The sequence below is a fragment of the Giraffa tippelskirchi genome, chromosome 3 (assembly GCF_054371585.1).
Source record: "Giraffa tippelskirchi isolate mGirTip1 chromosome 3, T2T-mGirTip1v1.2.pri, whole genome shotgun sequence".
NCBI classification, from domain to species: Eukaryota; Metazoa; Chordata; class Mammalia; order Artiodactyla; family Giraffidae; genus Giraffa; species Giraffa tippelskirchi.
Genome location: NC_137277.1, coordinates 90,152,402 through 90,178,819, shown reverse-complemented (window position 1 = coordinate 90,178,819; position 26,418 = coordinate 90,152,402). Strand labels below are relative to the sequence as shown.

Here is a 26,418-nt window from a genome sequence, read left to right as displayed (position 1 = left end):
TCTGAGCAAACAAAAAAGCCTTCCAAATCATCAAAAATTAAAAATTAAAATTAAACTCACCAAGTTTTCAGTAGTAAAGAGTTTACTGTCCCCACAGCTTATACTCCGACACTGGCCCCTGTGCCCACCAGCTCTCCGGCACTTATATCCCACGCCTGCTGCCTGGCCTCCCTACGCTCTCAGGCCCTCCATCCGCTTCCGCCTCTCCCATCAGTCCCTCCTGGCTTCTCCCATATCACAGAAAGCCTGGAGGCCACAGCTGACGCTCGATGCTGCACATATTAGCCCCCCATGCCCACGTGCCCACTCCTGGTCGACCCACACCTGGAGGAAAGCTGTGGGCTCAGCCTGAGCCAATGGAGCAGAGGCACACTGCCTGGAGCCATCACAGGTGATCAATGGCACTCCTAGCTGACACAGCAGTCCAGCTGCAACCTTGCCACTCGTCCCTAGACGAGCAGTGACAGCATCATCTAGAAAGGCTGAATCTTGGGCCCCACCCCAGACCTACTAAATCGGAATCTTCCCTTTTGCAAGCTTTCGGGTGATTCACAAGGTCACTCAGGTTGAAGAAGTGCCTTGCCCACTGTTGGTCTAGTCTGTCTCTCCAGCCCATGATACCAGCTGTTACACATATAACAAAAGTGACTGTGCACTTGAAACATATTAACCAATTAAAGTCAACTCCCAGGTGTAAACAATCTGCCTGCCAATGCAGGGGACTCCAGTTCAAACTCTGTGTCAAGAATATGCCCTGGAGAAGGAAATGGCAATCCATGCCACTATTTTTGCCTGGAGAACCCCATGGAGAGAGGAGCCTGGTGGGCTACAGTCCACAGGGCTGCAAACAGTTGGACATGACTGAAGTGACTTAGCATATCATAGGAGTATTTACACAAAGGAAACTGGGAAATAGTACAAATTAGGCATTGAATTCCCCACTTAAGGCAAAAATAGGAGTTCTCAAGGTTTACAAGCACACCACTGACCAAAAGACTCAGCTCATGGAAACATCGTAAAATCTGATGACATTTCAGGTGAATTTAGTAGTTCACATGAATTTAGTAATAATTCCTGAGGATAACTACTTTCATTTACAATGGCAAATATCTTAATTTTATTATACAAGCCTCTCAGATTTCACCTTTAAAAGCAACACACTAATTGATTTTTACGTACCAAACATCAGTAATATACTTTACTGGAAGGAGAGGGATGTAGAAAACTATCTTAATATTTCTCAAACTGACACCTATGGCTTGGGATAACATTTCTCATGAAAGCATCATAAGGAAACACAGGGTGATATTTTTTTTTTTTTAAATGCAGACAGAAGTGAAAAGGGTATCCTCTGAAAAACTGTTTTACATGAAGCAAAAAACTGTTTTTTTGGTGGTTATTGCCAATACTGAAAGTCAAAGCCTGGATAATACTGTTGATACAAAGAAAGGAAAATTGTGTATTTCTAAATGAAATATTTTATATAAATCATTTAAGTTATATATAATTATACTAACAAATTATTATAAGTAGATATTTTATTCCATCTATTTCCATAAGTGCTCATAAGTTCGAACTGACCAGAAAACTCTTTTTTTCTAATTTTAGATTCAGAAAATAAAGTATCACAATACTTTCAAGATTCCTTTATATTTAGGAATACATGATAAACTTTACAAATAGGATCATAAATTTTACATGTGATTGATTTTCCTGCAAAATAGAAATAAAGATCCTTCTAGTTAAAGCATGAAGTGAGGTCCTCCAACTTTCTGTAATTATTAGTATGACAACAGATCAATGTTAAATTTAAATGTCATGGAAAAAATAATATTCATTTTATTTATAACAATTTGGAACCTTGATTATCCAATAGGATATTTGGAAAAAGTAAAACGTGAAAAATGGAGAACTACTGGCCTAGTTGACGTTTCTGCCTGTACCTTCTAATACATACAAGTGTTATTTCTACTATGCATGTGTATGCATGTGTTTGTATATATATATATATAAAGTTTCTGCATGGGGCATTCACTGGATAACAAGCCAAATTTAAAATAAAATTCCATTTTGACTTAAAAAAAAAACACCTCCCTCCCAAACTTCCCTACCCCTGTCATTGTGACCAAAGGGCAGAGTCATTTAAGGTTCTTAACATGACGCCTGGCACATAAACACTCAAGACATGACATGTGCTATTATCGTGACTACACTTCATCTTTCTCACAACCCAAATCTATCAAACACTATATTCTGCAAATTTTACCTCCTCAGCTGCCACTGTGCTAGATCACAGGTCCCCTTCAACATTGACCTCTTGTCTCTCCTATTAAAACTAACTGCTAATTCATCTTCTGGCATCTAAACTCTTACTATTTTATCCTTCATATTGCCATGAGTCATAGACTAGAACTTTCTCCAAAAGAAAAAAATAAGAGCTTACTATAGCCTACACAATGAATTCAGTCTCTCCATAACCTTGCCCCAAATTAGTTTTCCGAGACTTACTTTCCACCACATTCAATCAGACACCCACAACCCAGTTTTATACAAATTAAATAACTTCACAACTCTACTTTTTATATTACATATATATCTCAGCCTGATCTGCCCTTTCAAAATTTCTACTTACTTCTTTTCTTCTAATTTAAGAAGTGTTGGTCAATTCTTCGAATTGGTATTTTGCCTGCACCTTTATATGGGTCCCATCACTTCATGGGAAATAGATGGGGAAACAGTGGAAACAGTGGCTGACTTTATTTTGGGGGGCTCCAAAATCACTGCTGATGGTGACTGTAGCCATGAAATTAAAAGACGCTCACTCCTTGGAAGGAAAGTTATGACCAACCTAGATAGCATATTAAAAAGCAGAGACATACTTTGCCAATAAAGGTCTGTCTAGTCAAGGCTATGGTTTTTCCAGTAGTCATGTATGGATGTGAGAGTTGGACGGTGAAGAAAGCTAAGCGCCGAAGAATTGATGCTTTTGAACCGTGGTGTTGGAGAAGACTCTTGAGAGTCCCTTGGACTGCAAGGAGATCCAACCAGTCCATCCTAAAGGAGATCAGCCCTGGGTGTTCATTGGAAGGACTGATGTTGAAGCTGAAACTCCAATACTTTGGCCACCTCGTGCGAAGAGTTGACTCATTGGAAAAGGCCCTGATGCTGGGAAGGATTGGGGGTTAGGAGGAGAAGGGGACAACAGAGGATGAGATGGCTGGATGGCATCACCGACTCGACGGACATGAGTTTGGGTAAACTCCGGGAATTGGTGATGGACAGGGAGGCCTGGCGTGCTGCAATTCATGGGGTCGCAAAGAGTCGGACACGACTGAGCGACTGAACTGAACTGAACTCTGTGTTACATATAACAGGTAACATACTGAACTGGATACTCCTGCAGGGCAGAGAACAGGCCTTAGCCTTTTAAAAGAATCACTTATTTTCTCATTCAGTCAACAAAGTCTTACTTAATACCTACTTGGTGACAAGTTCTAGACAAAAGATGAATAAAATCAAAGCCTACACCTTGGAGTAGTCCACATTTCAGAGAGATGGATAGACATTTAAGCTAATAATTTCAATAAAATGTGAATGCTATATAACCAAGATATGAATGCTGTGAGATCTCAGGAGAGAGGATGACTACCTGTCGAGCTCACCAGGCAGAGGAAGTAAAGATCTTATTCCACCCAATGGGAAGGTAAGAACTACCGGGGCTGGGTCATGAGATACTGGGATTGGTCTAGGGGTTGGGTTTGAGGAAGCAGCTAAGAATATGGCTGGAAAGCAGTGTGGAGAACCTGCAGTAAGAATGGCCAATTCGAAGGCCTGCTGGAACCAGGTAGGGCATGAAAAGCAGACCCAGTAGGGAGCTGGGTGGTCTGGACAGGACCTGCCCCACCCCCCGGAGGGAGTGCCCAGCATAAGGAGACTGCTGCCACAGGAAGGTAGCCAGTGTTGCCAGAATTTCCGATTCTTCCAGAGAAGTGGATAGCTTGGGTTTTTATGTGAATGCTCCTGATGTTTTTTAATGTTAACACGTTTATGTCAAGTGAAAGTAAAATTCTTCTGCATAGCCTAAAAATTGATGCATCTGTGGGACAAATCTGCCCTATGACAGGCACTCTCTGTGTCCACCAAGTCAGGGGGCTTGGAATTCAGACAATGGAGAAGCACAGAGGCTTTCCAGTGGCTGTGGGGGTAAGGGGGATGATTGAATCTGGATTCCTGAAAGCAGAGCAGACGTACGGGGACTTGAGGGTGACCATGGCTGGCAAGAAAAGCAGCAGTGGTAATGGTTCCTGGTATTACTGGCATATCACCAGCCACACCCAAACTAGGCAACTTAAAGTGACAACAATCCCAGGAGCCCAGGGGCAGTGCTTCCCCTCTGACCCTAGTCAGAACAAGCCCTTCTGGAATTCCTGATATGCAAGATAATGGAAGATGAAGAAAGGACTGTTGTTTTAAGAAGGCCGTCAGTGAGGGCTTACAGGAAAGTGAGAAGCATATTACTGGAAGCTAGAGGATGAGAGGACCCTGCTGTGCAGTGACAGAGTTTGGCAACGCTGCTATCTATGGTAAAGCAGGAACAGAAATGGATCTAATGATCTAGCGGAAGACATTTCCAGGCAGAGAACTTAAAGGGACACCTGGGTTCTGCTTGCTGCCTGTGATAAATCATGAACTGAGAGATGAGCGAAAGGACACACTGTTAAATACAAACCGGTTCCTTACCACAGCCTCTCCAGACATCCAGCAAGTCTCAAACCCAGCCCCGGCTTCAGGGCAAAGATCAAATTCAGGCTGTGATCAGTGACACTCTGTTAAGACTTTAGAAAGATCTAACATGGTGCTTCCTGGATGCTTTTAAACAGACCTAAAGCTTTCTAAGCTTGCCAGGTGGTGCAGCAGTAAAGAATCCACCTGCCAATGCAGGACATGCAGGAGACATGGGTTTGATCCCTAGAGAAGGAAAGGGCAACCTACTCCAGTATTCTTGCCTGGAAAATTTCATGGACAGAGAAGCCTGGCAGGCTACAGTCCATGGGGTCACAGGGCTGGACACAATGGAACACACATGCATATACACATACATTCAGCTTTCTAAATATCTTAAGAGCAGACCTTGTAGAATCTCTGCGTTACACAATAAGACTTCTGATAATTTTAAGGGTGTGGTCTGTCAGTGCCACAAGGAGTCCAAGGTAGACAAAGCATCTTGAGGTCATGACTTCTAATATGTAAACTTATCAACATTCACAGAAAATCCACAGTTTTACAGATACTTGTACTGTGAAATTACTGCCAGGTTAGACTACAACAGAGAGTACAAAATGAAAAGAGCATTCAGATGCCAAAACTTTTAGGGGCAGGAAACAGTCTTGAGAAAGCTACTCAGCTGCAAATGTTGACTCCTTCTTAAGAAAAAGGAAGGGTCACTTAAAAAGTAGAAGCAACAGCCCAGAGAATGGAACCAAGAGACAAACAGAACACTAGTAGAGGAATAGGCAACAGGCAACTGGCCAAATTTCACATCTCTCGTGGGCCCGGGGCCTCTGGTTTTCCCACTTTGGTGCAGGCCTTTAAGAAGCCTGCCCTCCCGCTGTGCTCTGGCTGTGTGTCAGGGAGATGACTGGGGCAAGGCCCTTGACTTTGGGCCTGAGCCTGAAGCCGTAACAGGACGGGACTTCTGGAGAGTCTTGGAAACGCAAGAGTATGTTTTGCATGTGGGAGCTATGTGGATTATTGTGGCCAGAGGGTAGACCAGGGCAGAGCAGGTTTTTGTTTTTTTTTCCCCCAAACATGCCCATAACAATACCTCCTGATCCAAGTGTTCTTCCAGAATCTTTCCAGTCCCGCTATCAAGAGATGGAGTCCAGTGCCCTCTTCTTACACCTGGGCGGGTCTTTGCCTTGCTCATAACCAACAGAATCAAGTGTCAGAGAAGGTAATGGGGTTTCCACCTAGCTCAGTGGAATACAAGCAGAGGATGCTGCAGTCACTGTATAAGCAGTATAACGCAGACAGCCCTGAGGCCTCCATGCTGCCAGGCAGGCCAGAAAGAACCCATGAAGAGAGGGCTTGACCACTGACTGCAACTGCACGTGACCAGAAACCAGCCTGCTAAGACTTCTCCGAACGCCTGACAGACAGAAGCTTATTAAAATGACTTATTGTCTGAAGCTGCTATAGATAACCAGAATAAGGATGTTGATGAGGTTATTTATGGAATTTCATTTCCGTTTTTTTATCATCAGGAATCCTTTAAAAATTCATAGGTCATATTTGATATCGTGTCACACACACACACGTGTGCATGCTCAGTCGTGTCTGACTCTTTGAGCCCCTGTGGACTGCAGCCCACCAGGTGCCTCTGTCCGTGGAATTTTCCCAGTGAGAATACTGGAGTGGGGTGCCATGCCCTCCTCCAGGGGATCTTCCCAAGCCAGGGATTGAACTCGTATCTCCTGCATTGGCAGGTGGATTCTTTACCACTGAGCCACCGGGGAAGCCATTTGATACCCCTTCCCATGACAGGTAACATGGTCTACCATGCTTTGCTTCTTGGTCAGTGTTTTCTGACTGTGGATTTTCTGGGCATCTAAACACTCCGATTTTAACTTATACTTCCACATTTTTTTTTTCTGTTTGACCATGTTATTACTTATTAAAATACCAAGAAGAAAAAAGTCCATTTCTATCGATTATAGATAAGTAGGTCCAGCTAAATCTTGGCCCTTTTGCTAGTGATCTGCATTAACTTTTTTTTGACCTCTTGGAATTCAGTGTTTACCTAGTTCTGCTAAAATTTGGCATTCCCTTTTTCCAGAATGTAAAAGGAGAATAAAGGAATGAGAATATTAAAATGGTCTATAGGCAACTGGAAGAAATTCTAAAGAAACAGAGACTCTTATAATTCAATAATAACAATTCAAAACACTGAGCTAGAGTGAAGGACACACGTATAGCAACTTCCTTATAATGCTTTAACATTTTCTAATGTGAAAGAATCAAATCTGATAAATGTTGCTTTTCAGAAAATGGAACTTTGTAACTTCAGAAATCCAACTTGAAAGGGCAATGCTGTGAAAGAGAATGTTCTGGAAGCAGGAAGGGAGCTATTTATTCTGAAGAAGCAGCAAAAAACCAGGAGTAATTAGATTTCTTGTTCTGTTTTAGTCCTATCAAACCTCCAATATGGCATTTCCCCAAGATAGGGTGACCAAGAACAATTAGAACAGCTAGAAGCCAAGAAAGCAGCAATTTTGCAACTATTGTCCTTGAGCATGAAAGCTCCTGCTGGAATGGGTGCCAAGCTGATCTGTGATTTTCGCTAATGAAGAAAACAAAGGCAACGTTCTGTCCTGGTGAGACAAATAACATAGATGAGAAAACACACATCATATAAAACCAAAGGGTAAAAAGGGAGAATAAATGTTTGGCAGTGGAGCAGAGCCAAAGATGCTCTGGATACAGCAATGAGTTACCAAGTTAACTTAATTGCAGGGGAAGGAGGCATGGGAATGAGAAAGAAGAGCACACAGCTAACAGCATACTGCTCCAGGCAGGCAGCAGAATGGGCCGTGAAAACCAAGAGAACTGTAACAAGCATCAGAGACACACTGCGATGGTCGGGTTTAGGTGTCGACTTGGCTATGCTACCATCCACAGTTATTCAATCAAACACTAATGTAGGCATTGCTGTGAAGACATAGTAAATATAATGAAAGCCCATAACTATCTTTAACTGCAGGGAAAATATCCTTGATAATCTGGGTGGGCCTGATTTAATCAGTTGACAGGCCTGAACAGTTGAGCTAAGGCTTCTCTGAAGAAGAAATTGCAAAGCCTGTGGACAACAGCTTTGGCCATGCCCAAGAGTTGTGGCCTGCCCTTCCTACCCTTCAACCCTAAAGGCTTCACTCCTTAATTATGTCAGACAATTTCTTGCAATAAATCTCTTTATACACCTTCCTGGTTCTGTTTCTCTGGTTGAAGCCTGACTGATACACTAAATCCAGCAGCCTCACAGTGGTATTAAAAAATAGAAGGCAAACTAGCTAGCGGAAGAGCAGTGCCAACAAGAGCATCCACTGGGTTTTAGTAATGGAACATGTTAATGTCTCCAAATGAAACAGAAAGAGAGCTGAATAGAAAGGACAATAAAAAGAAAAATAACTAAGATGGACTGAATGATCATAACTTACTGCAGACTGCGGACTGGATTCCAACCTTGTAAAGACAGCCAACATAAAGATTAGGGGTGAGTTGCCCGTTAAACATCATTCATGTGAACTCTGAGTGATATAAGCAATGACAGCACCTTGAAAAATGTTCTGCCAAGACCTAAATTTGCTTAGGGATTAACAATCCGTGAAAGATACTCAAGTGCATTTGAGTCTGGTAGAATGGAAACTCATCCAGACTCAGCAACTGTTATATAGAATGGAGTATAGAAAATATTTGTCATATTACAATTTCACCAAAGTGTCTGCTTTAAAAGTATACACATCCATACAAACATTTCCGAATAACTTTTAGATGTCAGTGCCAAAGAGTTCCTTCACAACAATTATGACTAACTGCCCTAAAGATGCATTCCAGCTAATATTCAGCTTAAAGTTCCTAATTAAATACCAGTAATAGGTTCTCTGAAAAAGTAGACCCCTACACAGATTTCCAGCATGCTCTCCATTAGCGAGGATGAAGTCTTGTTATGATGAGATACATGATATATCTCTTTTGTGTGGGGAAAAAAAAGGAATGGGAAAGAGTTGCTATCTCTATTGGTCACCAGCAGAACTTTACAGTTTCTCACTGTTTATCGGGGCATGAGGCTCAAATGGAGGCATGTTTATTCTTTCTGGTTGTAAACTAAATACAACATTCATATTGCAAAATATTATGCTGCCAACAGCAAGTATCAAATAGATCATCAAAAGACAAGAAGAAGCTAGCAGAGAACAGAGCATTCATCACTGCTGAACGTAAGAAGGGGGTCTGTGTACATACATTTCTTGATAAATCTGCATATGCACAGAGCATTTCCAGAAGAACTTAGGGCTTGGTGATGGCTCTGAATTGAGAGAGGGACTTCTTTTCACTGGGTCATGTACATTAAGGAACCCCAACAGATATCACCCATGCCCCCTCCCCAGTTCTGAACTAATTTAGAAATATGACCAGTAAGTTTGGGTAGGGGGAAGTCGAAACATTACCCTTATGCCTTACAAAGGTGATATTTGAGAATGTGGCTTCAATGTTGAGCCAGCAGCCTTCCTTGATGAATGACCCCTGGATTTAGACAAGACTTACCTCTCCTGTCCCCAGCAAGCACGACCAGCATGTCCCTCCCTCACACAGGCAGGGCCACGGTGACTGACCAATAGCACCTCTCTCTCTGAGCAGTTCAGTGCCCTCAGAAAGGGAGGGCAAGGGGCTGGGCCACACGTGACCACTTCCTCCCTCCAAACTCACCAATCAGATACATTGCTGGGCAGAGACAGGCCGAGAATGTTTTGCTCACTCCATGAGCAGTGAAGAAACATTCCCTCTGCCTCTTCCTCTTTTGGCATCATTTGCATTTTTATCATTATTATGTACAATGCTGTCAGTCAAAAATCCGGTATTTAAAAATTAAAGATATACATACCTCTGGTTAAAATATTCAAACAGAATTCTTTTTATTAAAAAAAGATAATAAAACAGAAAGTAAAAGTAACTACCTCCTACCTCAAAACAATGTTCAAAGATACGACTTTTCCAGGAGGGGAGGACGTGATTGTAAGATAAGCCACTAAACTTTTAAGAATGAAAATGATGAAACTTCCTAAAATCTTGATGTGACCATGAGGTCAACTTATGATTCACCTGCATTTGCTACAATATGTGTACCATTTAGGATTTCCAACATTTTTAATGTTTGATTTTTATGCAACAAATTCTGGAATGAAGACTCACCATTAAAGTATTGGTCTGGTCAATGAAACAACCATCAAACTTTTGAACACACGGGGCATGTAATGACAGGAGTTGGTGCTTTTTAGTGCTCTGCCTTTACACTTCTCTCCACCAGATGGATGGGTCTGTGTTCTTTTATATTACAGAGTAATGGATTCTGTTGTTTTTGTTAATCTGCTTAACCTGGTATCTTTGCTACAAAATCCAAAGATACTAAGAAGATATTCCAGCATGCAGGACAATTTGGAGCTCTGAAAGCACATGCCCTGGGGGTAAGACACAGTTCAATACATTCTGAGTCCTTACATTTAGAGTATCTTGTGTTTTGTTGTTGTCTAGTTGCTAAGTTGTGTCTGACTTTTTGCGACCAGGTGGACTATAGCACGCCAGGCTTCCCTGTCCTTCACAATCTCCTAGAGTTTGCTCAAACTCGTATCCATTGAGTTTTTGGTGAGGGGTAACTAATATATGCTTGTTAAATGCATGAATAACATTTTCCTGCTGCCTGAAAAAAAATTTGCCAAAGCAAACTTTGTACCAGGAGGAACTTCTCCCCGTACTTCTCTCACCATTGCCCCCGGAGAAGGAAGTCAGAGGCTGCAGATACAGCATCACAGGGATCTTGAAGGGACATGAGGGCAGGGGCAAGTTAAGATCGCATTACAACCTGAAATCCTTTTAGCTTCTCACATCCGTAATCCCTCGAGTCAGAGCACACTTGAAATTTGCTCCAATGAACACAAAATCCAGCTCTGGGAACCAGCACTCAATACAGCCTACTAACAGGTAACAGACACTTAAAACTTGTTAGTTGGATGAATGAATGAATAAGTCATCCTTGGCTAAAACACACAGACACAGTAAGGTTCTGGGCCAGACTATCTCAACCTGCAACTCAAAGGCATTTTATCATGTCCTTAGAAAGCTACTACCCTTTGCCATCATGGACCCTGTTATTGTGGTGACATGATTAACAGACAAGTATGAGGAAGCTAGGGCTTCCCTGGTGGCTCAGATGGTAAAGGATCTGCCTGTAATGTGGAAGACCGGAGTTTGATCTCTGGGTCGGGAAGATCCCCTGGAAAGGAAACGGCAACCCACTCCAGTATTCTTGCCTGGAGAATCCCACAGACAGAGGAGCCTGGTGGGCTACAGTCCACAGAGTTGCAAAGAGTCAGACATGACTGAACAACTAACACTTCACTTCACATGAGGAAGCTAAAGGGCTTAATTTATTCTACCAGTTTAAGCAAAGCAGCAGCTGCTGTCAAGAAAACTCTGGGCTTTCCTCTAAGCATCTGAAGATCCCGAAAGGAAAAGCATGGTTATCATCATCAAACAAGAGCAAAGTGGATGATCAAACCGGATGGGCCCATCTGCCTCAGAGACGACATATTAATGTCTTACTATGCTGGGAATAACTCAAAGAAGCAAGCAAGTCTATAGTGGTTCACTGCAATCATGTTCCCTTTGTAATGGACTCCATTCCCTATCCTTCTGTCTGCGAAGGGCGGAGACTTCAGATGGGAGTTTAGTTACGAAAAAAAAAAAAAAAAGTACATACACAGCACTGACTTGCACTTTGGGTTGAAAGAGTGAAGAATCTGATTCCAGCTCAAATTTGAACTGATTAGAGAGAAGAGCCAATGATGACATTATAAGGTCTCTATGTGAAAATATGTCTCCTATTGAAATCTCTACCTGCTCCCAATTCCAGCTGTCTTTACAGACCACTCCACCCAAGTTGTTATCTCAGTCAAAAGTCTCACAAACGTAACAGGGGACAAGGAATCCCCTGCATGGTCACCTCCACAGGAGGATGAAGCCTCTGAGAAGGACAAGACAGCAACTGCCCAGACCACTGCCCGAGTACCAGATGGTCAGTCAGTCAGTCACTATTAGTTGCTCAGTGTGTCTGACTCTTTGCAACCCCACAGACTGTAGCCCACCAGGTTCCTCCATCCCCAGGCAAGAATACTGGAGTGGGTTGCCATTTTCTTCTCCAGGGGATCTTCTCAACCCAGGGATCAAACCCGGGTCTCCTACATCGCAGGCAGATTCTTTACAGTCTGAGCCACCAGAGAAGCCCTCCTGGGTGGTGGGGTGTGTCGACCACAATGGCACAGTCTAACAGTGGTGCCATATTCCTTGATTCGAGGGTCAGAAAGGCAAAAACCTTCTCACTCTATGTGTGGAAAGAGTAACAGATGTCCACAGGAGTGTCAAAACCAAATAAGAAGCAGACCTTCAACTCCCTCCTGTTCCTGGCTTCTACATTTTACTACATTCACTTTTAAGTCTTTTTTTTTTTTAATGGAACTGCCCTGCCATTGAGATTTCATCTTTACACTCTCTTCATGCTTCAGTATTCTCAAAGCAAATCTCAGACTTCAGATCATTTTACCTGTAAATACTTCAGCACACATCTCTAATAGAGAAGGACATTTTAAAACACAATCATGATGTTTTCACAAACAACAAAATCACCAATGATTTCTCAGGAGAATTATCAGTCTATGTTGTATCTTCGGAGAAGGTAATGGCACCCCACTCCAGTACTCTTGCCTGGAAAATCCTATGGACAGAGGAGCCTGGTAGGCTGCAGTCCATGGGTTTGCTAAGGGTCGGACACGACTGAGCGACTTCACTTTCACTTTTCACTTTCATGCATTGGAGAAGGAAATGGCAACCCACTCCAGTGTTCTTGCCTGGAGAATCCCAGGGACGGGGGAGCCTGGTGGGCTGCCATCTGTGGGGTCGCACAGAGTCGGACACGACTGAAGTGACTTAGCAGCATGTTGTATCTTATCCCACTGTCTCAAAAATGTCTTTTCAGCTTATTCATTCAAAACAAGATCTAAACAAGACCCACATGTGATCCATACTCTTAAATCTGTAATAGTTCTCATTAGGGTTTCGCTTAAAAGCCAGCCATCATAAACCACTTAAGTAGGCTCTGACTTAGATGTTGCTTTTTCAACTAAAAACAGATGGAAAGAGCCTGTTTTCTTATTGCTAACAAGAAACACCCACCAGCTCCAGAGGGAGAATACTCACTTCCTTTATATCACTGGGAAAATTAATTCTCAGTAATAACTGAAAGCTATGATGAAGGTTCCAGTGTAAAAATGCCCCAGACAGGAGTTTTATTTCTGGGGCAAAGTCTCAACTGTGTTTCAATTCAGAGTTAAAAAGGGCCATAAATTCTATTTTTGTTAGTTCATTTAGTAATAAGAAGAGATTGCCAGAGCAGTAAAGTAAGTTACAGATTTCCCTGTAATAGATTTGGAAAAACTATATATTCTAATTCTTGTATTTGCCAAAGACAACACTGTCCAACTACCGAGTTTAAAAAGAAATGAATATATATAATAGTTGTATATTCTCATGGGGTTTACTTTTTTTAAAAAAATTGGAACTTCAGCTTCCTTGGTAAGGGCTAGTGGGGGCCACATGGCGAAATATAAATGAGTTTGATAAGTAATCCAAGCCTAACTATGGGATCTGATGCTCTTCTTCCAAGGATCCAAACCTCTCATCACATCTGCTAATTGGTAGTAAAACTAAGTATATGTGGATGCCATCATTGTTTTTCTTTTCCTGCCTAATGCCAATAAGAGTCCAGTGGCTAACCTGGAAGATAGCTAAGACTGGAAAGGTGGAAGGCACTCAGAAAATGGATCATTAATTCTTGAGGCAAGAGGCTCTGCATGTGTGTAGGAGACATGCTCTGGGATTTGTTCTGCACAATGGTCTCAGCTATTGCTCTTGTGCCTAGCGTGTCCATGTTTCTCTCTCCAGGCCATACCCTCCCGTGATCCGCAGATACAGACGCTGGTCTACTCTCCTCTCCTTTTGAGATGAGACATCCCACAAGGTTCACCACATTCTAAACATTCGGTGTCATTCCCAGTAAAGATTTCTTACCTGCCAAACTCAATGTCAGAAAGGAAGTCAATCTCAGCTTTTCCTGAAATCTCCTCCTCTCCCCACCCTCTCAACCTCCACCCTCATGGAAACCTTGCAAATCCTCAGTTCTGTCCACTCTGCTTCTTAAGTGTCTCCTTACCCTGTTCTACCTTCATTCTCCACTGATTCTCACATGGACTAAACACCAGCCTTCCAACCTGGCTGCTGCAGCCAGTCTTGCTCCTAAACCACTGTCCACAATGTGGCCAGAATGGTTTTCCTAAAGGCAAACTAAATCATTGCACATCTCTTAAGTTCTTTTTATTTATTTATTTTGGCTGCACCGCAGGGGCTTGTGGGATCTTATTATAATAATAGTTCCCCAACTGGGGACTGAACCCAGGCTGTGGCAGTAAAAACACTGAGTCCGAAACACTGGACAACCAGGAAATTCCCTCTCTGCTTAAATTCTTATCAGAGTTCCCCAAAGCTGGCGGGGGGTGGGGGGCGGGAGGCAAAAAATGCAAAAACCTAAACTCCTCATCAAGACACGTAAGACAGTTTTTGTTCTGGCTCTTACCCACCCCTCCAACTTTCCTCGACTTCAATCACACAAACAATTTTGCTCTTCCAATACATTTTCAAGCATTTGCCCAGGAAGGCTCCCCACCTGAGATAAGCTACCTTGCTGACTGGCAAAAGAACACATATCCTGCACAAGACAGTGAAAGCACTGTGTCCTCGATGAAGTCCTCGGCCACCTCGCCCTCCTCGACACATCCCAGCATCCGTGCGTCGTTCCATCCCAGTGCTGACCCTGATGCTGACCCTGGTTTCCTGTCCAAGGCCTCCCCTCGTCTGTGCAGCCACCACCCCTGAGTTGCCCAGGCTCAAATCTCATTGTCAACATTTTTAACTTTTTATTTTATATTGGAGTATAGCCTATTAACAATATTGTGATAGTTTCAGGTGCACAGCAGTGTGACTCAGCCATACACATACATGTATCCATTCTCCCCCAAACTTCCCTCCTGTCCAGGCTGCCACATAACATTGAGCAGAGTTCCCTGTGCTATACAGTAGGCCCTTGTTGATTATCCATTTTAAACATCGCAGGGTGGACCTGTCAGTCCCCAACTCCCTAACTATCCCTTCCCCCCTTACTGCCAACTTTCATTCTTCTCTTGGGATATCTACAGATGAAGGCTGTCTTACCTCTGGACCCCAGCACAGTCCTGGAACTCTATACATGAAAAGTCAGTGTCTTTAGAATCACCGCCCTCTAGAGTCCTCTGGGTCGTACACCGTGCCTCCTCTGCACGGAGCCTCTGAATATATATAAGTCTCCACTGACTTCGAAATCTTCTCAACCCCCAAGCTATGACGGTCTCCTACTGCCCTTTCCCATCAAGCTTTGAAAAATTACCCACTAGCACTTCCTTACCATCTCTTTACTCATTAAATCTGAATGTCCAGCTTCTCCCCTTACTGCTAAACTGAGCTAAATCCAATGTCCTTTGAGAAGACCTCATTTTCCTTCCCCTCACTGCAGAAATCAAAACCGCTAACCACTTCCACCTTCCTGGCTCCTGTGATGGCACTTTCTTTCCCTCTGCCCTCCACCTGTCCCATTACTGTTCCCCAAGGACTTCACCACCGTCCCTGTAATACCCTCCTTGGCAATCTCCCCTGAGCACATGGTTTCCCCAACAGCCTCCATGGAGAGAGCTGCTAAATACAGCTCTTTCAGTCACGGTCTCTACTGAGTTCCACATTTCTGTCTCCCTCAAACTGAAGTCCCAATGGAGCTTCACACTCCAGTAGACGGCAACAAGCCTGGCATCTCTCTCCCCTCCTCAACTGCCACCCTCCTGCCCATATGGCCTCAGTCTCTTTCCATTGTCTCCCTTCTGTAATTTGCTTCTCTCTCCATCATTCACCAAGATCTTTCAACTCTGATGTTTTAACAGTGCTGACTCATGTCCTTTCCTCCCTACACCTCTGCCACGGTCCTAGCTGAAACCCACACTGCCTCATGCCTCAGTGTCTTTAACAGCTTCTGCTGGCCCATGGCCGCTCCTTTAGGCTGCCCACGACTCTCCACTTTTCCCATCCAACTGCCACAGCTGCCTCCCTGCTTCCAGGGTGCCCCTCGTTGGCTCCTCACAGCTTAGAGCACCACCTCCAAAATCCATGGATTAGGACTCAAGGCTCTTCATATTCTGGACCTAATCCAACTTTAAAATCTCATTTTCTACTGCTTCTCTTCATGCAAGTTTTCCTCTCTCCCAGGGCTTCTCAAAAATGCCTGATCATACAACTTACCTAGATCCTTCATTAACAATGCAGATTGTCAGGTCCTACTCAAGATCAAATGAGGCAAAAACGCCCAGGATTCATTGTGACTAGCCAAAAAGGATGGATGTTTTGGGAGTGGGGAGGCAGGTGCTGTGTGTGTGGGTGTGTGTGTGGGTGTGGGTGCGAGCGCGCTTAGTCACTTCAGTGGTGTCTGACGCTTTGTGACCTCATGAACTGTAGCCCACCAGGCTCCTCTGTCCAGTGGTGGTGGAGTGGAAGGTTAAATAAACAGCCTAAAATAAGCTGATTTAATTATCTAAATTAATTTGTCTCCCATAGTACTGATAACTGCTCCTAAGATCAAATTATACTGGTGGTGGTTTAGTTGCTCAGTCGTGTCCGACTCTGCAATCCCGTGGACTGTAGCCCGCTAGGCTCCTCTGTCCACGGGATTCTCCAGGCCAGAATACTGGAGTGGGTCCCATTTCCTTCTCTAGGGAATACTGGTAGGACAAGAGAAAGGAGAGGGGAAAAAAATGCTTAAAACCCCACTATTATCCGAAATCTTTACTGAGTCCTCTAGCCACTCTCTTCCTTTAATCACCAAACTCCCTTACAATTACCCATAATCTTTCCATATATATAAATGTCTACTACAAAGAGGAAGGAAATGCTTTTCTTGTCCTTGTCCCAATCATGATGCCAATGAAATAAAATATCAGGTTAGTATCTGGGGTAAAGTTCTTAATAAATGCTATATTCTCAAGAAAAATAACTGAAGCAGAAACTTTAATGTGTATTTATCTACTCTGTTTTATTTTAAACATTAATTATATTATCTAACTAATTGTTAACTATAGGGTTACAATGTTAAGATTCATGTAGTTTTATATTTTTCATATCACAGAGAAAAATGTTTTGTAATCTAATTTCATTATAATGCACATTTTAATGATATTGGTTGAGATTATTGGAATATAAAATTGATTCACATTTATTATAGAAAATTAGGGAAATAAAGAAAAGAACAAAGATGAAATTAGAATTTTTCCACTAGGTGACAGTACAACATAGCAGTTGCCAACCAAAGGGCTTTTGTATCAGACAGATTTGAGGCTAAGTTCCAACCTAACCACTCAGCGATATCAATACTTACCCTAATAGTCCCTCTCTTCACCTGCAAAACTGAGTCACAATACCTACCTCATTAGGTTATAATGAGGACAAAGGAGACGACATGTATAAAACATTTTTAGTCCAGTGCCTCCAAATTTAGCAGGCTGCTCGGTCATGAATTCTACCCCAGAAAAAAACAAAAACTGGGCATGTCCTCAGCCTCAAGAACTCCCAGAAAATGAATCACTGTGCTCTATCCAAATACATGGAGTTTTAAAACCTGCCATAGACTTACCAATTTTCTTAGAAACATCCAGCCTGATGTTACTATTTTTGGATATGTGAGCTCATCATTATGAACACAGTTAATAAATGAGTGGATGAAGATGGCATCAGGCCACAGCTGTTCTCTAAGGTCTCCATACAGAAGAAAGATGTGGTACTCCGGTTATAATGTTATAATGAGATTTAAAGTATTAATGATACAATGTCTGAGTTAAAGATAAACTCCCTTATGAGAACTTTTCTATATTTAAATTCTGAATTATACTCTTAAAAATATCTTTGTTGAATCAGTGAGCATAGAAAAAATCTTGCAAAGGATATAATTGTGCCCCAAATGACCACAAGGGAGAGAGAACAAGCTATAAACTTATTATTGTAGGACCATTTCTTAACACATGCCTCTGTGTCCTTGTCCTACTAAGCTTGGTTTCCTAACACCAGCCTGGGTTAAAGTTGACAAGTATCACCAAGTAGACCATTTCTCCAGCACTCTGAAACTATCCAGGTGATACAATGCAACCAGAGATAACTTCTTTGAAAATGTTAGCATTCTACTACATCATTAAAGAGAGAAAGAAAGATAGTGCTAAGTCGTGTCCAACTCTTGTGATCCCATGAACTGTAGCCTGCCAGGCTCCTTTGTTCATGGGATTCTCCAGGCAAGAATGCTAGAGTAGGTTGCCATTTCCTTCTCCAGAAGAACTTCTCGATCCAGGAATTGAACCCAGTCGGAGGCCTGGCGTACTGTAATTCATGGGGTCGCAAAGAGTCGGACACAATTGAGCAACTGAACTGAACTGAACTCCCGCATTGCAGGCAGATGCTTTACCGACTAAGCTATAGGGGAAGCCCACTACGTCAATGCTGACTGCTTTTTAATCACACAAAAATTCTTCCATACCTATCTGAAACAGACATACTCCATCCAAAAATAAACACACACATATGTACTCATGTGTCCATTCCATGTTTTCACTAAATCACATGCATTTTCAGATCCTGTTCACAGAGTCCTCCTCCTTATGTAGGTCCCACAGAACAAACACATTGCCCAGCTTGTTGATCCCTGAATTCCAGAGCCTGGGACCCTAATATCTGGCACACTTCAGATGTTCAACCAAGAGCAGTAGAATGAAAGAAGGCATACAGTCAGTAAATGCTTGAATTTATGCCAGCATTTATGTCCAATGATTCTGCTTTGCAATATGCGATAGAATCACAGTCTATAAAGGTGCTAAACTCAGCACTTATTGAGTTCTTCCTGTATACTTTTCATTTTACAAACTTGTCTCCAATACCTACAAGAGCTGTGCAAATAGGTACAATGGATGAGAGTCTCAAAAATAAAAATCTCATCAAAGCTGAATTATAATATTTATTGGAGGTCTCACAGCAAGCTAACACTAACCCTTTCTCAAAATTCATGTAGAATAATTGAAACTGCATAAAACAAACCAAAGTCCTCACAAGATTTACTCATCTTTACTCTTCAAGTATCCCAACCTAGAATAGTGGCTAGCCTATTGTAAGCATCAACAAATGTTTGATCTTTTTTATCAAGTGCACGTATTTTAATAATCAAAACAAATATTTGTTGCAAAGGAAAGAGGGAATGAGAAAGGACAACTGTTCAATGTACATTCAAGGTACACTCGAATTTTCTCATTCAAGGTCTGCACAATCATTTTTATCTAGTATCTTTTAGTTCCTCTTACAGGAAGACTAGAAATCTCCATCAATCACAAGGTGATTTTGAAACTATACCTATTGGACTTTATCACATGCTATCTTGGCCAGTTTATTATGGAAACAAAAGACAGTGGGCCTGCTGCCTCCCAGATGCTGAACCTGATGGGTTGATATGCCTTGTACTCCTGACTGGGATACTATCGAGGGCATGTTCTCAGTAGACCATTTGCAGCAACATGGATATGACACTAGGTGAAGTAAGTCAGAAGGAGAAAGACAAATACCATATGACATCACTTATATATGGAATTGAAACCATGACACAAATGAACTTATTTACAAAACAGAAACTGACCCACAGACATAAAGGACAGACTTGTGGTTGCCAAGGTGGATGGGAGGTGGGGGAGTAATGGATTGGGAGTTTGCAATTAGCAGATGCAAACCATTACTGGGTTGGTCAAAAAGTTCATTCAGATTTTTAAGTAAGATATTACAGAAAAACCCAAACGAACTTTTTGGCGAACCCAATATATACAGAATGGATAAATAACAAGACCCTACTGTATAGGATGGGGAACAACAGTCAATATCCTACAATAAACCATAAAGGAAAAGAATATGAAAAAGAATATATATGTACACATATATGTCATTTTCCTGTACAGAAGAAATTAACATAATATTGTAAATCAACTATACTTCAATAAAATAATTTTTTTAACAATAGATATCAAATCAGTTCAGTTCAGTCGCTCAGTTGACCCCATGAATTGCAGCACGCCAGGCCTCCCTGTCCATCACCAACTCCCAGAGTCTACCCAAACCCATGTCCATCGAGTCGGTGATGCCATCCAACCATCTCATCCTCTGTCATCCCCTTCTCCTCCCGCCCCCAATCCTACCCAGCATTAGGGTCTTTTCCAATGAGTCAACCCTTCACATGAGGTGGCCAAAGTATTGGAGTTTCAGCTTCAACATCAGTCCTTCCAATGAACACCCAGGATTGATCTCTTTTAGGATGGATTGATTGGATCTCCTTGCAGTCCAAGGGACTCTCAAGAGTCTTCTTCAACACCACAGTTCAAAAGCGTCAATTCTTTGGCACTCAGCTTTCTTCACCATCCAACTCTCACATCCATACATGACTACTGGAAAAACCATAGCCTTGACTAGACGGACTTTTGTTGGCAAAGTAATGCCTCTGCTTTTAAATATGCTATCTAGGTTGGCCATAACCTTCCTTCCAAGGAGCAAGCGTCTTTTAATTTCATGGCTGCAGTCACCATCTGCAGTGATTCTGGAGCCCAAAAAAATAAAGTCAGACACTGTTTCCACTGTTTCCCCAGCTATTTGCCATGAAGTGATGGGACCAGATGCCATGATCTTAGTTTTCTGAACATTGAGCTTTAAACCAACTTTTTCACTCTCCTCTTTCACCTTCATCAAGAGGCTCTTTAGTTCTTCTTCACTCTCTGCCATAAGGGTGGTGTCATCCACATATCTGAGGTTATTGATATTTCTCCCGGCAATCTTGATTCCAGCTTGTGTTTCTTCCAGCCCAGCGTTTCTCATGATGTACTCTGCACAAAAAAGATCTTCACGACCCAGATAATCACGATGGTGTGATCACTCACCTAGAGCCAGACATCCTGGAATGTGAAGTCAAGTGGGCTTTAGAAAGCATCACTATGAACAAAGCTAGTGGAGGTGATGGAATTCCAGCTGAGCTATTTCAAATCCTCAAAGGTGATGCTGTGAAAGTGCTGCACTTGATATGCCAGCAAATTTGGAAAACTCAGCAGTGGCCACAGGACTGGAAAAGGTCAGTTTTCGTTCCAATCCCAAAGAAAGGCAATGCCAAAGAATGCTCAAACTACCGCACAATTGCACTCATCTCACATGCTAGTAAGGTAATGCTCAAGATTCTCCAAGCCAGGCTTCAGCAATACGTGAACCGTGAACTTCCAGATGTTCAAGCTGGTTTTAGAAAAGGCAGAGGAACCAGAGATCAAATTGCCAATATCCGCTGGATCATCGAAAAGGCAAGAGAGTTCCAGAAAAACATCTATTTCTGCTTTATTGACTATGCCAAAGCCTTTGACTGTGTGGATCACAATAAACTGTGGAAAATTCTGAAAGAGATGGGAATACCAGACCATCTGACCTGTCTCTTGAGAAACCTGTATGCAGGTCAGGAAGCAACAGTTAGAACTGGACGTGGAACAACAGACTGGTTCCAAATAGGAAAAGGAGTACGTCAAGGCTGTATATTGTCACCCTGCTTATTTAACTTCTATGCAGAGTACATCATGAGAGATATCAACTAGATAATAGATAATCAATAGTGACCTAACATATCAGAGCGTGCCTTCACACCAAAAGGATGAAATCACTAATCCAAATATGAGTGGGCTTGTTAACATTAAGAGTTAGCCTTTTTACTAATGTTTATTACTTGGTGGTTACTTTTATGCTCCAAGAAGGGTCATACTGCTTTATTCTACAACTACTTCTAAAGAGAGAACTATTGAGTATTCTTGAAATCTAATTTTCAGAAAGCTTCCATTTTACTATAATATTTGCCAAGCCCTCAGTTATACACTTTAAGGCACTAAGCTTTATACAAAGTTAAATATATACATTGTTCAAGTTATTGGTAATTTATCTGTTTTCTTTTTTTTTTTTTTAATAAATTTATTTATTTTAGTTGGGGGCTAATTACTTTACAATATTGTAGTAGTTTTTGCCATACACTGACATGAATCAGCCATGGGTTTACATGTGTTCCCCATCCTGAACCCCCTCCCACCTCCCTCCCCATGCCATCCCTCTGGGTCATCCCATTGCCCCGGCCCTGAGCATTTGTCTCATGCATTGAACCTGGAATGGTGTTCTGTTTCACATATGATAATATACATGTTTCAATGCTATTCTCCCAGAACGTCCCACCCTCACCTTCTCCCTCAGAGTCCATAAGACTGTTCTATGCATCTGTGTCTCTTATTCTGTCATGCATATAGGGTTATCGTTACCATCTTTCAAATTCCATATATATGCATTAGTATACTGTATTGGTGTTTTTCTTTCTGGCTTACTTCACTCTGTATAATGGGCTCCAGTTTCATCCATCTCAATAGAACCGATTCAAATGTATTTTTTTAATGGCTGAGTAATATTCCATTGTGTATATGTACCACAGCTTCCCTGTTTCTTAACACTAATTAATAGCAAACTAATAAAATTCAAATCATCTAAATCTCTTATCAATTTCACTGGCTTGGCACCCCACGGGTGTTGGAGGAGGCAGAGCTCGTAGCAAGGAGGCACAAAGCCTTGGCATCTGGGGTGCTGCCTGGATGCATCTGGCCTGGGAGAGATCTGGTTGGAAAGAAACTGCAGCATGTCCTGCAGTAGCAGTGACTTCCAACCCTCTGCAAAGTACTTGGGGAGAATGGAGTGTTGGAGGGACAGAAATCTCCAAAATTCAAGAAAAGAGAGACAGAGGTATATGTTGGCAATCTCCCACTGGATATCTCTGAGGAGGAAATTCGGTGCCTTCTAAAGGACTTCAGCCCTCTTCATGTCCACAGAGTTCAGAATGGCTGCAAATGCTTTGCGTTCACAGATCTGGGCTCTGTGCACAAAGTGGCACTTGCGATCCAGGTACCAAATGGGAAGCACTTCCACAAACGAAAACTGTACGTGAGTTCCTACAACAGGTCTCCCAAGAGGACCCCTGATGTGAGTGAGCGGCTCCAGGAACTGCCGATTTCGGAGAAGCCCTCTGCTCAAAGATTTGCCAGGACCACTGCTTGTCCACAGCTCACTCCTAAAGCTTCTGGTGGGCCCTGTGAGACAGAGAAACCCAAGACAAGCTTCTTTGCAGTTCCCATGGAAATGAGAGGGTCCTTCTTGGTGCTGCTCCTGAAGGAATGTTTCTGAGACCTGGGCTGGCTGGTCACCATCCCCAGCATCGGCAGGGAGGTCGGGCTGCTGGTGACCAGTACTGTCCCTCAGACCCCCTTCTTCTGGGCCATGCACATCACCGAGACTCTGCACCAGGACATGCAGGCCCTGTTCAGCACCCTGGCTGAGGCGGAGAAGCGGCAGACCCACCTGCACGACTTGGCAGTGCAGCACAGGACCTGCGGTCGCGCCAAGTACCACCTGGGCAATTACGGACCAGCCTAGAACAGGTGCATGGTGCTGGACCACGTGGACTCCTGGGCAGTGATCATGTTCATGGATTTTGGCCAGTCAGCCACCATCGCGGTGCAGTCCCTGCACAACCTGGACAGTGATGACTTCTGGACCATCCCCCCACCCCAACCCCACTCAGCCATTTATGCTGGAGAAAGGTATTTTGAATTCGAAACAGGTTACCCATTGCATCCTCGAAGGGAAAATCACCAGTGCTTTGAACTTGGGAGTCACACATCCTGAAGTCTAAAGAGTTTAAGCGACGTGGCTACAATCAGCATGTTCTGTCTCCTGTCTAGTCTCTGCCTGCCCTTTCACTCTTGAGGTCCTGGGGGTGAAAAAGGCCACAGTGGTGCCTAGAACTGACTGGATTCCCCTTTGCCTTCCCCTAGCTCACTTCTCAATGTGTCATGTGTCTTGACCGTGAATATCTCAGCCAAACTGGGAGGGTTCCATGAGGCTGAAAGTCTGATGTGGCCAGTGTATTCTCTGCTGTCTCCTGTCTCCTCTTTGTACCCCCAGAGCATGATCTAAGTTGCCCTGACAGATTCTGGAGAATGGAGAGGCCCATTGCTTAATTTTCCTGGCATTCCATTGTAGAGTCAGGTAGGGAGCATCTAAACATTGATCTGTCAGCTTGGTGAATAAATGTTGGCATGCTTCACAAAAAAAAAAATTTTACTGGATTGAGAATATCAGGTTGATAACGAGCTTCGTAATTTCTTCATGTCACAATGACTTGGCAATATCCAGATGCAGAAGCCAAAAAAATAAACTTGAAAAAAAAGACATAAACATTAAAAAAAAAACTGTAATAGGAAACCAAAATTTCATTTTATACCCACTCTACTTGTTACTAAGAAATCTTGAGAGACGTTGGAGAAACCTCCAATGCTTTTGATTGCCCAGCCTATTTTGAGAGAGAAGTTTGGAAAGTGAAATGGCCAAAGACAGCTTGCATGGAGAAAAAGTTAAAAAGCTGAGTGCCTGGGAACTCTGGGGCAGGCTAATCAGTCTCTGAAAAGTCAATAGCAGACACAGCCATGAATCAATTCAAGCAGTTCATCATGGTTAATTGAAAAATTTGCTGACTCTTTCAAGGTTTATATTGTATCCACAATCGGGAAACTCAACAAGTCCTTTTACAGTGGAAAGGTTCAAGGCCAAATGAAAGTCATCTGAAGTCAAAATAATCCAAGATCATGTTAGAAGGAGCCACAGGGCCTCTACAGCTGCTGTCCTGTAGAAGGAGAGAACTCTGATTTACTTCTAGGAGAACTGGGCTCTAGGGTAGGCCAGGGGAGCCACCCGATCCAGGATAAGATGTTTCAAACAGTTTCATCACTTGTTTCAAAAAGAAAAGCCTACCTTTATTGAGTTTTTACTTAGTATACAGCTTATTTCACTACACTAAGAACTTCGTTGTGCATTATCCGGTGTGTGTGTATATATAGCCATATATACATATATATAGCTTTGGTGGTGGTTTAGTCACTAAGTCGTATCCAACTCTTGTGACCCCATGGACTGTAGCCTGTCAGGCTCCTCTGTCTATGGGATTCTCCAGGCAAGAATACTGGAGTGGGTTGCCATTTCCTTCTCTTTATTTAAATATAATTCACCTATGACACAATTCATCTATTTATAAAAAGTATATGTCACTGAGAACCATCACCACAATCAATTTTAGGCAAATGTTATCACCCCCAAAAGAAACCCCATGTCCATTAGCAGTTATTCCCTATTTCCTGCACAGCCTCCAGTCCTAAACAACCACTCATCTACTTTGTCTCTAATCATTTGCCTTTTCTGGGCATTTCACCTAATCAGAAACATGTAGTATACTGCCCTTTTTTCCATTCATTAGCTGATGACATTTGGGTTGTTTCCAATATGGGCACTTAAGAATAATGCTGCCATGAACATTTGTGTACAAGTTCTGGTGTTTTCTCCTCAGCACATATCTGAGTGGCATTTCTGGATCATGTGTTAAGTTCTGAGGAATTCCCAAAGCAGCTGTCCATTTTACATGCCCACCAGTAGTGTATAAGGGTTCCAATTGCTCCACATCCTCACTAATGCTTGTTGCATCTGTCTTCCTGGTTACAGCCACCCTCCTGGGCACCAGGTAAGGGTCTCATTGTGGTTCTGATTTACACTTCCCTCTCTCGCATCATCTCACTAAATCCTCATGGCGATCCCATGAGGTAAGAACCAGCCCTTACTCCTGTTTGGTACACAAAGAAACTGTGGCTTGGAGAGGAGAAGCAACTGGCTGAAGGTCATGTCATGTGCAGACTCTGTGCCCCACAGAGCCCCTTCAAGAGCATGACACAACAACAATCCTAAAGAGGTAGAACCAGATGACCTCTTAAAGGCCTTTCCAGCTAAGAAATTCCGGCTTCGTGAATTCACACTGTGTAAAAATCTCTTCTCTAGGTGCATTTTCACTTGGGCCCCCAAATCAGTAATATCTCAACTTATTCTGAGTAGGAGGGTTGTGTTCTAATCATAACAAGATGAGGTTACAACCCCACATGCCAGCTCAAGGCCAAATCTGAGGCCAACTGGAGCGACTACACAGGACTTTATATTGTGACTGAACCATACCAAACTGCCCACATGCAACTCGTCCAGAAATTCAAAGATAGCAATTTCATCTTACATGTGTATTTTGTGAACTAACCTTACTCTTGGATTTCTATGTACTTCCTTACCCTCATTTTCCCTTTACCTCCTTTTAGTCATCTACGAAATAAATTTTTTCCAGTCAATTGTTTGCATCTTTGCAAACTATCTCAAATCTTTTCTGAAATAAAGTAGAGTGGTAAAGAAATAAACATACCAAAGTGTTTTCAAGTAAGCTTCAAAATAGCCCACAGCTGCACCCTCTTTCATCAGATTGTGTACTTTCCTAAGCAAACTGTTCTCCAAGAAACAGAAAACACTGCT

At 42.6% G+C, this 26,418-nt stretch overlaps 1 protein-coding gene and 1 pseudogene across 9 annotated transcripts in view; one reads left to right on the top strand and one right to left on the bottom strand.

Moving 5' to 3' along the window:
• Nucleotides 1-26,418, bottom strand: part of STK39 (serine/threonine kinase 39) — a 316,521-nt gene that overhangs the window by 136,487 nt on the left and 153,616 nt on the right. The window lies entirely within an intron of this gene.
• Nucleotides 14,620-23,765, top strand: LOC145542498 (tudor domain-containing protein 10 pseudogene; annotated as a pseudogene).